An 11823-nucleotide genomic window follows, 5' to 3' on the forward strand; every position below is an offset into this window, starting at 1 on the left:
CACGGACTGAATTGGATAGAAGATAGGCAAATGCACTAATATTAAGACAATCAAAGAGTGATAAAAAGCAATGTAGTGCACAGGGCCTCAAGCTGATATATCACAAAGATTATTAATTGAACTTCAAAATAAGAAAATACAAAATTAGTATTAGAAACATATTTATGTGTTCTAATCAAAACTAAAATAACTCATAGAAGATATTCTTGCACTGGCCAGGATTTGAGACTATGTGACTTCTAAGATCTTCAAACTCTCAGGAAAAAGTAGTAGTATCGTTTCTTTGCATGAAAAAGCACAATGATGTAGTCTTAATCTTACCTTCTCTTCAACTTGATTTCCTTCAGTTTTCAGTGAAAAGCAATTAGCACTAAAAGATTTGGCAAACAGTATTTCATAGGCTGTATAACAAATATCAGCTCCACTCTTCAGGATGACTTAAGTTATTTTGGTTTTTAGAGAATTTTATGCAATTTTATAATTCATGTTTAAAAAATAAACAGCCACTTCCATTTACATTTTTTTCTTATTTTTAATTCTATAAGTTCTCTCTCTCTCTTTTTCTACACACACACACACACACACACACACACACACACACACACATAAAATCCTTTCCAGTGCAATCCAGAAAAAGATAAATGTGCAAAAATTTTTTTCTCCTGTATCTTTTCCCTCTCCTTGCAATAATACCCTATTGACTGTATCAAAAATTTAAAGTTAAAAGAAATAAGCTATAATTCTTTTTCCATGTTTGAAGGAAGGAAGACCCTAGACATTTTTCCATGTTTGTTTGAAGGAAGACTCTAAGTCACCTGGAATTCCCCTCATCATTTTTAGGTTCTGGAACTGGGAAATATATAAATAAATATACATTTATTTATTTACAGACAGAAAGAGTCTAAAGTTGGCTGTTGCAGGACAAGTCTCCCAGGAAGGAGACCCCGAGATAGAGATCTATGTGCACAAAATTTACTGGCCTATTCTTGGGACTGGCACTTCCAGGGGAGGGAAGGAGGCAGGATAGGCTCAAGAAGATGGGCTGTAATGTAGTCACAACAAGACAAGCCAACTCCTCGGACTGGGTTAGGGAAAGGGGCTTGCCTTTATACTGAATATGAGATGCTTAAGGGAAGGGACCCCCCTCTAGGAAAGGAGGCTGTCTAAGGCTGAGGGAAATTCCCAGAGAAAGCTAAAAGCTGATGGCTATCAGCAAGCAAAATTCCCAGCTTCTGGGAGACTTTTAGTCTCGAAGGGAGAACCTAAGCAGTGTGGGACTGGATCCAGAAGTCATGGAGGACAGACGTCAACATCCTTAGGTAAGGTGCTAACTATGAATGTGAGGTGACTGACAGTTGAGATAACATTGGATTGCTCTTCCCTCCCCCACAAACATACTCCTATACCCCATACTTGTCTGCCATTCCATCGGCTATTATCTTGGCAGAGGGATGAAACAGCAGAATACAGAGAACACAAAGATCAATTCTGTGCTTTTGCGTTTCAAAAGATTTGGACTTGGCAAAGACAAAGTATTCAGAAGAAAGCAGGCTGTGTAAGAAGAGGTTTCTCAACCTCTCCCAGACTAGATAAACGTTCCAGGGGCTTTGGCAAGGAGAAAAGCAGGAAGGAAAATAGAGACCTGAGAGGGTTGTGGATTCCTGGTGTGGATTCCTGGTGTGGAATTCCGGATTCCTGGTGTGGAATTCCTGGTGTGGAATGAGGAAGACTCTCCTTACCCTCAAGGAATTTAATTTACAGACTAGCAGGGAAGACACATTCAACAAATAAGTGCAATAAATCAAATTGACTATTATGATAGAACATACAGGAAGGGAACCTAAACAGACCTACACATCTGGAAATGACACACTAAAAAGGTGATATTTAGTTGGGAACCCGCAGTATAAGTAAATACTGTCTAAATAAAGAAAAGAGAGAAAAAGTGTTTCAGGGAATAGGAAGACATGTGGAAAATTGTGGAGGAAGAGAATGTGACATGTCTTAGAAGTCAAGAGAAGTCCCAGATGATTACTGAAATGCAGAAAAGATGAGGAACAGTAGGAAAGATAGGAAAACTCATTGGGAATTTAGTGCTGTAATCAATAGGGAAGGGATGTGGTCAGAACCCTGGAGAAGCCCTGGGAATGCATGAAATCAAATGGATTGGAGAGGAATTTAGGAGGGAGCGTTGATGAGACTTGGTGATTGATTGCTGTAGGAATGAGAAAGAGCTGTGGCAAATATGAAAGATCTAGTAGGACTGGTGGAAAATATTGAGGACCTTGTTTAGTGATGACCAAGAACTTAACAGTAGCACAGATTCTCTGGGAATACAGTGTATATCATAGCTATATATGTGTGTGTGTATGTATATCCGAGGTGCATATATATATATAGATAGATAGATATATAGATATGTTCATACATACCTATGAATCAGGTTATTTCAGAAGACTTCTCTGCCTTTGGGCTTCCTTCTTCCATAGGGTTATTTTGTGCATCTTTATAGACCTGGAGAGAAAAAAACACCACTTTCTTAGCAGTTTCCACAGATCAAAATACCCAGAATTCGAGGAAACCAGGACTGTCTTCTTACAGATTTTGCCAACTCATGAAAGACCATTATACTAAGCGTTACGAAAGAACATTTGCTAAAGACAATGCACATATTAGTTCTGTGTCAACCCTTGCTTAAGAACAGTACTTCAGCCTTGTTCTATGGGTCGGGTGTGAAAGGGAAAGGAAAGCAGTCTCAGATAAGGGTCGGTAGATGTCTTTTTTATCTTTCTGCTTCTGAGTTGTAAATATTATATACTAAGCTCCTGTACTGAGGAAGAAATAAAAATTAGTTTTGCTTCTGTATGCATTTTTTTTTTAAATTCAAGAGTATGCCAAGCATAGAGAGAGAATGACATATTAGCTAATAGAAAATTCTGTAGAGGGGCACCTGGGTGGCTCAGTCAGTTAAGCATCCAGCTATTGATTTCCACTCAGGTCATGATCTCAGGGTCATGAGACTGAGACCTGCATTGGCTCTGCACTGTGCATGCAGCCTGCTTAAGATTCTCTCTCTCCCTCTCTCTCCCTCTGCCTGCTTCCTCAATTCTCTCTAACAACAAAATTCCTTAGAGTATTGTACTTGTACTATAAAAATGTGTATTATGGGTGTTGTAAAGACTTCTTGGTAAATTTTTTAAGGTATTTTTTTAAAGGTACTTTTTTGTTACCATTATAAATACTACCTTGGAATTATTTTCAGTGCTTGATGTAACATTTAGTCTGCAAAACACATTTACCAGTGAACGAGTTAAATAGATTATATATTTAAAAACCTTATAATCTAAGGGAGAGATGGAAAAAAAATCCCCAAGTATTACTTAAGAACTTTGTGTCATACTCTTCCATAAAATAATTATTTTTCAGAGAGAACATAGATGATTGTTCTTCTGTTTAATTCTTAAGGACTTTTCATAAATACTTTTTAAATGAATACCTTTCATAATCTTTCTTTCTAGCTTAACCTCTTAGGTGCAATTTAAAATTAAAGAACGGCTATAGTTCATGGAGAAATTGTTAACAGGATTTACACAGAATTTTGCATATGCCTATGTATTCATAAAATGTATGTATTTTGTGGCTTACCATAAGAAATGCAAATAAATGAAGCTACAATTACATATTATTTGCTCTAATATATGAATTTGATTTGTTTTATTGTTTTACTATGACCTACATAAATAAACCAGTTTAAATTGTAAGGAAAACACATGTCAGGTCAGTAACAATGAACCTAAATTTAAAAATGTATATTATAGAGAGAAACCTGTAATATTGCATAATATGTTATTTATAAAAGAGTTATGACAACTTTTAATATGCAAGGAAAGCTCTCACTTGAGTAATTAAAATTCCAGACCATCTTAAGACACATACAAATTTCCATGGTAAAATCATGGTTGGCTTGTTTTCCCTGTGAATATATTGTAGCACAAAATCTATTTTTTCTTGTTATATGCATACTAGATTTTTCTCTCTCTCTGTCTTTCTCACACATACACCATTTAGCAGTTATTTTTTTTTCTACTAGTTGGTTTGTACCCACAAACCATAGCTAAAGTGGAACTTGGAAGTCTAAGTCCAACCAGTACTAGAATTTGATGGCGAGCAATGAAAACAAGTCCTGCCTAATTAAATAGAAAAGAAATTTGTTGGAGAGCAGCCCCGGAAGGGCAGATGTAGAGCAGTTCCCGAGCTCTAGGTAAAAAGGATCAGTGGACAGTGTCCTCAGAAAGCTCAGTGGAATGAATCTGCCCTCTGTCTCAGCATCCCTGTGCTCAGGATCCAGATTCCCAGAATTAGAGTTTATAAGGCCACACCTTGACTGGGGCAGTCTGAACAACTTCACTGTAATTATCATGAAGAAGGCAGGGAGTTGGGAAGATGTAGATCTCCAGAGGTAAATGAGGTGTGCTTACTAAAAATAGGAAAAGATTCTGGGAGTTAAGAGTAGTATATGTTCTTAGATTCTAAAATACAGCATACTATAACTACCATAACATTTATTTGTAATTGCTATATATGGTTTTGATCATTAACAGTTAAAACATTCATATGGGAGGATATTACAGCCAGCAAGTCTTTTTATTAAGAATAATAAACGAGATGGGTACCTGGGTGGCTCAGCCAATTAAGCATCTGACTCTTGATTTTAGCTCATGTCATGAACTCAGAGTTATGAGATCAAGCTCCACGTCAGGCTTTGCGTTCAACAGAGCTTCTGCTGGAGATTCTCTCTCCCTCTCTCTCTGCCCCTCTCCCTGCTTGCATCCTCTCTCTCTCTCTCTCTCTTTCTAATAAATAAATAAAATTTAAAATCCATCCATCAATCAGTTAATCTTTAAGAAAAAGAATAATGAATAAGAAAAACAAAGACATTCCTTATTCTATCTCCTTCCTCCATCCAGTTGTTACTACTAAGCTTTCAATGGAATATGCAAACATTAAATGAAAATTTTCTTTTCACTTGAATAAGTATAGGCAACATGTGAAGACATTGTGTTGAGCAGTGGAAATGGTTGTGAAATGAAAGATAGATAGTCTAGGAGATGAAGGGGGAGAAGAGGGAGGAGAATAAAGAAAAGATGTTCCCATTATTTTTTTTTTTTTTAAAGATTTCATTTATTTACTTATTTGAGAGAGAGAGAGAACAGAGGGAGAGGGAGAAGCAGCTTCCCTGCTGAGTAGGGAGTGGAACTCCAGGCTCAGTCCCAGGATCCTGAGATAATGACCCGAGCCAAAGGCAGATGTTTAACCAACTGAGCCACCCAGGTGGCCCAGAAAAGTTGCTTTAGACAGAAAAGTAAAGCAGCACACCTGTAGTATTATCATTACATAAAAATGGAATAATATTAATGGCTAACAGTGCTTGCTCTCTGCTAGGCACAATTTTAATTGCTTTCCATGTACCAATTTAGTTTTAAGACAGGTACTATTACCATTCCTGTTTTACAGTTAAGAAAGTGAGAGAGAGGAGGGGTCAGAGCAAGATGGTGGAGGAGTAGGAGACCTAATATCATCAGGTCCCAGGAATTCAGCTAGATAGTTATCAAACCATTCTGAATACCTCCACCTCAACAGGAGATATAAAAGAAGAAGAGCAACAATTCTAGGAACAGAAAGGCAACCACTTTCTGGAAGGTAGGATGTGTGGAGAAGTGAATCTGAAGTGACATATGGGAAGATAGACCTCGGGGGGAGAGGCCGGCTCCTGGCAAGTGAGAGAGCAGTGGAGCACAAAATTGGAACTTTAGGAGTCTGCTCCACTGAGTGATGTCACTCCAAAGGCTAAGTGGGGGGTGGGTTGGGGGGTGGATCCCTTGCTGAGACTGTGACCTCAAGACCCGCAGGGACACAGAAAGACTGGGAGTGTCTGAGTGTGGTAGTCGGAGCGGGGAAGCAGGCTCCAGAGACAGGGCCGGAGTGCACTCTCAGCTCGGGGTTACCTTAAACCATGATCTGAGGCACAGTTGGACCACTGTTCTTTGGGCAGACCACTTGGACCTCACAAGTGGCAGATCCAGGGAGACCCCCTCCTTCTTCCTCCAGGAGGAGTGGCACAGGAGTGCACTGCAGGAATCTGCTGGGATTGGAGACTCCAAACAGGGCTGTGTGCCAGAGATAGAAACTCTTAGTCACAGGCCAGGTGAGCACGGAGTGCGGCCGGAGACCAGGGAGATGGGAGGGATTGACTACTTTTCCCTCTGGGCGCACTGAGGAGTGGGGCCCCAAGCTCTCGGCTCCTCTGGACTGGAAATTGGGAGGCCACCATCTTCATTCCCGTCCTCCAAATCTATACAGAAAGCATTCAGGGAACAAAAGCTCCTGAAAGAAAACCTGAGCAGATGCCTTAGCTTGGCCCCTGAGAAAGGCAGTGCAATTCCGCCTTGGGGTAAGACATTTGAGAATCACTGCAACAGGCCCCTCCCCAGAAGATCAGCAAGAACATCCAGCCAAGACAAAGTTTATTATTCAATGAGAACTGCAGAAATCCAGAGCTAGGGGAAAGCAACACATAGAAGTCATGGCTTTCTTCCTATGAACCTTTAGTCTTTCAAAGTTAATTTTTTTTAAATTTTATTTTTTCTTATTATATTTTAAAAAATGTTTCCTCTTTCCTATTTTAACCATTTTTAAATTATTTTATCAACACCTTTAAAAAATATTTTAAAATTTTCATTGTTATAGTCATATTTTACCCTTTCATTGTATTTAGTCTTATTTTTTATATACCTGTTTTTCTTTCTTTAAAGCTTTGGGATACAGTTTCTTCTAACAGAGAAAAATATACCCTAAATCTAGCACATGGCTTTGTTCTAGTCTCCAGCCTGATCATATTCATTCTTTTTTTTATCTTTTTTCTTTTTTCAACCAACTTATTTTTCATTTTAAAAGTCTTAATTAATTAATTTAAATTTTATTTTTTTTCAGTATTCCAAGAATCCACTGTTTATGCACCACACACACTGCTCCATGCAATATGTGCCCTCCTTAATACCCACCACCAGGCTCACCCATCCCCCCACCACCCTCCCCTCCAAAACCTTCAGTTTGTTTCTCAGAGTCTCAGAGTCTTTCATGCTTCATCTCCCCCTTCAATTTCCCCCAATTCAATTTTCATTTCTTTCTCCTAATATCCTCCATGTTATTCCTTATTCTCCACAAGTAAGTAACCATATGATAATTGACTTTCTCTGCTTGACTTATTTCACTCAGCATAATCTCCTCCAGTTCTGTCCATGTTGATACAAAAACTGGGTATTCATCCTTTCTGATGGAGGCCTAATATTCCATTGTATGTATAGATCATATCTTCTTTATCCATTCATCTGTTGAAGTGCAACTTGCCTCTTTCCACAGTTTGGCAACTGTGGCCATTGCTGCTATGAACATTGGAGCACATATGGACCTTCTTTTCACTACATCTGTATCTTTGGGGTAAATACCCAGTAGTGCAATTGTAGGGTCATAGCGTAGCTCTATTTTTAATTTCTTAAGGAATCTCCACACTGTTTTCCAAAGTGGCTGCACCAACTTGCATTCCCACTAACAGTATAAGAGGGTTCCCCTTTCTCCACATCCTCTCCAACACTTGCTGTTTACTGTCTTGTTAATTTTGACCATTCTAACTGGTGTAAGGTGGTATCTCAATGTGGTTTTGATTTGAATCTCGCTGATGGCTAATGATGATGAACATTTTTTCATGTGTCTGTTAGCCATTTGTATGTCTTCTTTGGAGACATGTCTGTTCATGTCTTCTGCCTATTTTTTGACATGATATATCTATTTTCTGAGTGTTGAGTTTGAGGAGTTCTCTATAGATCTTGGAGATCAGCCCTTTGTCAGTAGTGTCATTTGCGAATATCTTCTCCCATTCTGTGTGTTGTCTCTTTGTTTTGTTGACTGTTTCCTTTGCTGTGAAGAAACTTTTGATCTTGATGAGGTCCCAAAAGTTAATTTTTGTTTTTGTTTGCTTTGCCTTTGGAAACATGTCTTGAAAGAAGTTGCTGTGGCCAATGTCGAAACGGTTAATCCCTAGGTTCTCCTCTAGATTTTGATAGATTCCTGCCTTATGTTGAGGTCTTCTATCCATTTCAAGTTTATCTTTGTGTATGGTGTAAGAGAATGGTCAAGTTTCATTCTTCTATACATAGCTATCCAATTTTCCCAGCACCATTTATTAAAGAGACTGTCTTTATTTCCACTGGATATTTTTTCCTGCTTTGTTGAAGATTTTTTGACATAGAGCCGCGGGTCCATATCTGGGCTCTCTACTCTGTTGCACTGGTGTATGTGTCTGTTTTTGTGCTAGTACCATGCTGTCTTGGTGATGACAGCTTTGTAGTAAAGTTTGAAATTGGGCAACATGATGCCCCCAGCTTTGTTTTACTTTTTCAACATTTCCTTAGCAATTCATGGTCTTTTCTGGTTCCATACATATTTTAGGATTGTTTGCTCCAGCATTTTGAAAAATGCCAGTGGAATTTTGATCAGGATGGCATTGAAGGTATAGATTGCTCTAGGCAGTATAGACATTTTAACAATGTTTATTCTTCTAACCCACGAGCATGGAATGCTTTTCCATATTTTTGTATCTTCTTCAATTTCTTTCATGAGTGTTCTGTAGTTCCTCGAGTACAGATCCTTTACCTCTTTGTTAGTTTTATTCCCAGGTTATCTTATGGTTCTTGGTGCTATAGTAAATGGAATTGGTTCTCTAATTTCTCTTTCTATATTTTTATTGTTAGTATATAGGAAAGCAACTGATTTCTGTTCATTGACTTTGTATCCTGCCACATTACTGAATTGCTGTATGAATTCTAGTAGTTTGGGGGTGGATTTTTGGGTTTTCTGTATGAAGTATCATATCATCTGTGAAGCAAGTTTGACTTCTTTACCAATTTGAATACCTTTTATTTCTTTTTGTTTTCTGATTGCTGTTGCTAGGACTCCTAGTACTGTGTTGAACAACAGTGGAAACAGTGGACATTCTTGTCATGTTCCTGATCTCAAAGGGAAGGCTGTCAGCTTTTCCCCATTGAGAATGATATTTGCTATGGGTTTTTCATAAACAGATTTTATGAATTTGAGGAATGTTTCCTCTATCCCTATACTCTGAAGAGTTTTAATCAGGAACCGATGCTGTATTTTGTCAAATGCTTTTTCTGCATCAATTGAGAGGACCATGTGGTTCTTCTCTCTTCTCTTATTGATTTGTTCTATCATACTGATTGATTTGTAAATGTTGAACCACCTTGCATCCCAGGGATAAATCCCACCTGGTCATGGTGGATAATCTTTTTAATGTACTATTGGATCCAATTAGCTAGGATCTTGTTGAGAATCTTGGCGTCCATATTCATCAGCAATATTGGTCTGAAATCCTCCTTTTTGATAGGATCTTTGCCTGGTTTTGGGATCAAGGTAATGCTGGCTTCATAGAAAGAGTTTAGAAGTTTTCCTTCTGCTTCTCTTTTTTGAAACAGCTTCAGTAGAATAGGTGTTATTTCTTCTTTGAATTTTTGGTAGAATTCCCCAGGGATCAACCAACTTCTTATCAATTCCTTTTTTAGAATCTTTTTAAATTTTCATCTTTACAGTCATATTCCTTCCTTTCATTGTATTTACCCTTATTTTTGTATATATATACAAGTTTTTCTTTCTTTAAAGTTTTGGGAGGCAGTTTCTTTTAACAGACCAAAATACACCCAAAATCAAGTGTGTGGCTCTGTTCTATTCACCAGTCTAATATATATATATGTATGTATATATATATATATTTTTTTTTTCCTTCCTCCCCTCCTCCTCCTTCTTCTTCTTCTTTTTCTTCTTCTTCTTCTTTCTTCTCCACCCCACCCTCAGGTTTTGGGTCTCTTCTGATCTCGTTAGTGTATATGTGTATATTTTTCTGGGGTCATTGCTACCCTTTTAGTATTTTGTTCTCTCATTCATCTATTATTATATGCTTATCTGGATAAAATGACAAGGCAAAAAAACTCACCTCAAAAAAAAGAACAAGAGGCTGTACTGATAGCTAGGGACCTAATCAGTACAGACATCAGTAAGATGTCAGATCTAGAGTTCAGAATGATGATTATCAAGGGGTTAATAATAATCTGGGCTCAAAAAAAAAAAAAAGGCATTGAAAATACCAGAGAATCCCTCTCTAGATAAATAAAATCCCTTTCTGGAGAAATAAAAAAATCTAAAATCTAACCAAGTTGAAATGAAAAAAAAACTATTAAATAGGTGCAATAAAAAATGGAGGCTCTCACTGCTAGGATAAATGAGGCAGAAGAGAGAATTAGTGATATAGAAGACCAAACGATGGAGAATAAAGAAGCAGAGCAAAAGAGACACAAACAACTACTGGACCCTGAGGGGAGAATTTGAGAGGTAAGTGATACCATAAGATGAAACAATATTAGAATAATTGGGATCCTAGAAGAAGAAGGGAGAGAGAGAGGGGCAGAAGGTATACTGGGGCATATTATAGCAAGAATTTCCCTAATTTGGTGAAGGGAGCAAGCATCAAAATCCAGGAGGCACAGGGAACCCCCCTGAAAATCAATAAAAATAGGTCAACACCCCATCATCTAATAGTAAAACTTATAAGTCTCAGTGACAAAGAGAAAATCCTGAAAGCAGCTCAGGACAAGAGGTCTCTATCATACAACAGTAGAAATATTAGGTTGGTAGCAGACCTATCCACAGAGACCTGGAAGGCCAGAAAGGACTGGCATGATATATTGAGCACTAAATGAGAAAAATATACAGCCAAGAATAAGGTATCCAGCTAGGCTGTCATTGAAAATAGAAGGAGAGATAAAAAGCTTCCAGGACAAACAAAAACTAAAAGAATTTGCAAACACTGAACCAGACCTACAGGAGTATTGAAGGGGGTTCTCTAAGCAAAGAGAGAGCCTAAAAGTAATAGACCAGAAAGGAACAGAGACAATATATAGTAACAGTCACCTTACAGGCAATACAATGGCACTAAATTCATATCTTTCAATATTACCCTGAACATAAGTGGGCTAAATGCCCCAATCAAAAGACATAGGGTGTCAGAATGGATTAAAAAATAAGACCCATCAATATTCTGTCTGCAAGAAACTCATTTTAGATCCAAAGATACCTCTAGATTTAAAGTGAGGGGGTGGAAAACAATTTACTATGCTAATGGACATCAAAAGAAAGCTGGAGTGGCAATCCTTATATCAGATAAATCAGATTTTAAGCCAAAGACTATAATAAGAAATGAGCAAGGACACTATATCATACTTAAATGGTCTATACACAAGAAGATCTAACAATTGTAATATCTATGCCCCCAACATGGGAGCAGCCAATTATATAAACCAATTAATAACAAGATCAAAGAAACACATTGAGAATAATACAATAATACTATGGGACTTAACACCCACCTCACTGAAATGGACAGATCATCTAAGCAAAAGATCAACAAGGAAATAAAGGCTTTAAATGACACACTGAACCAGATGGACATCACATATATACTTAGAACATTCCATCCCAAAACAACAGAATATTCTTCTCTAGTGCACATGGAACATTCTCCAGAATAGATCACATCCTGGGTCACAAATCAGGTCTCAACTGGTACCAAAAGACTGGGATCATTCCCTGCTTATTTTTAGACCACAATGCTTTGAAACAAGAACTCAACCAGAAGAGGAAAGTTGGAAAGAACTAAAAAACATGGAGGCTAAAGAACATCCTAATAAAGAATGAATGAGT

Source organism: Lontra canadensis, unplaced genomic scaffold (genome assembly GCF_010015895.1).
Source record: "Lontra canadensis isolate GAN:19392208 unplaced genomic scaffold, GSC_riverotter_1.0 scaffold47, whole genome shotgun sequence".
In the NCBI taxonomy this organism is placed as follows: domain Eukaryota; kingdom Metazoa; phylum Chordata; class Mammalia; order Carnivora; family Mustelidae; genus Lontra; species Lontra canadensis.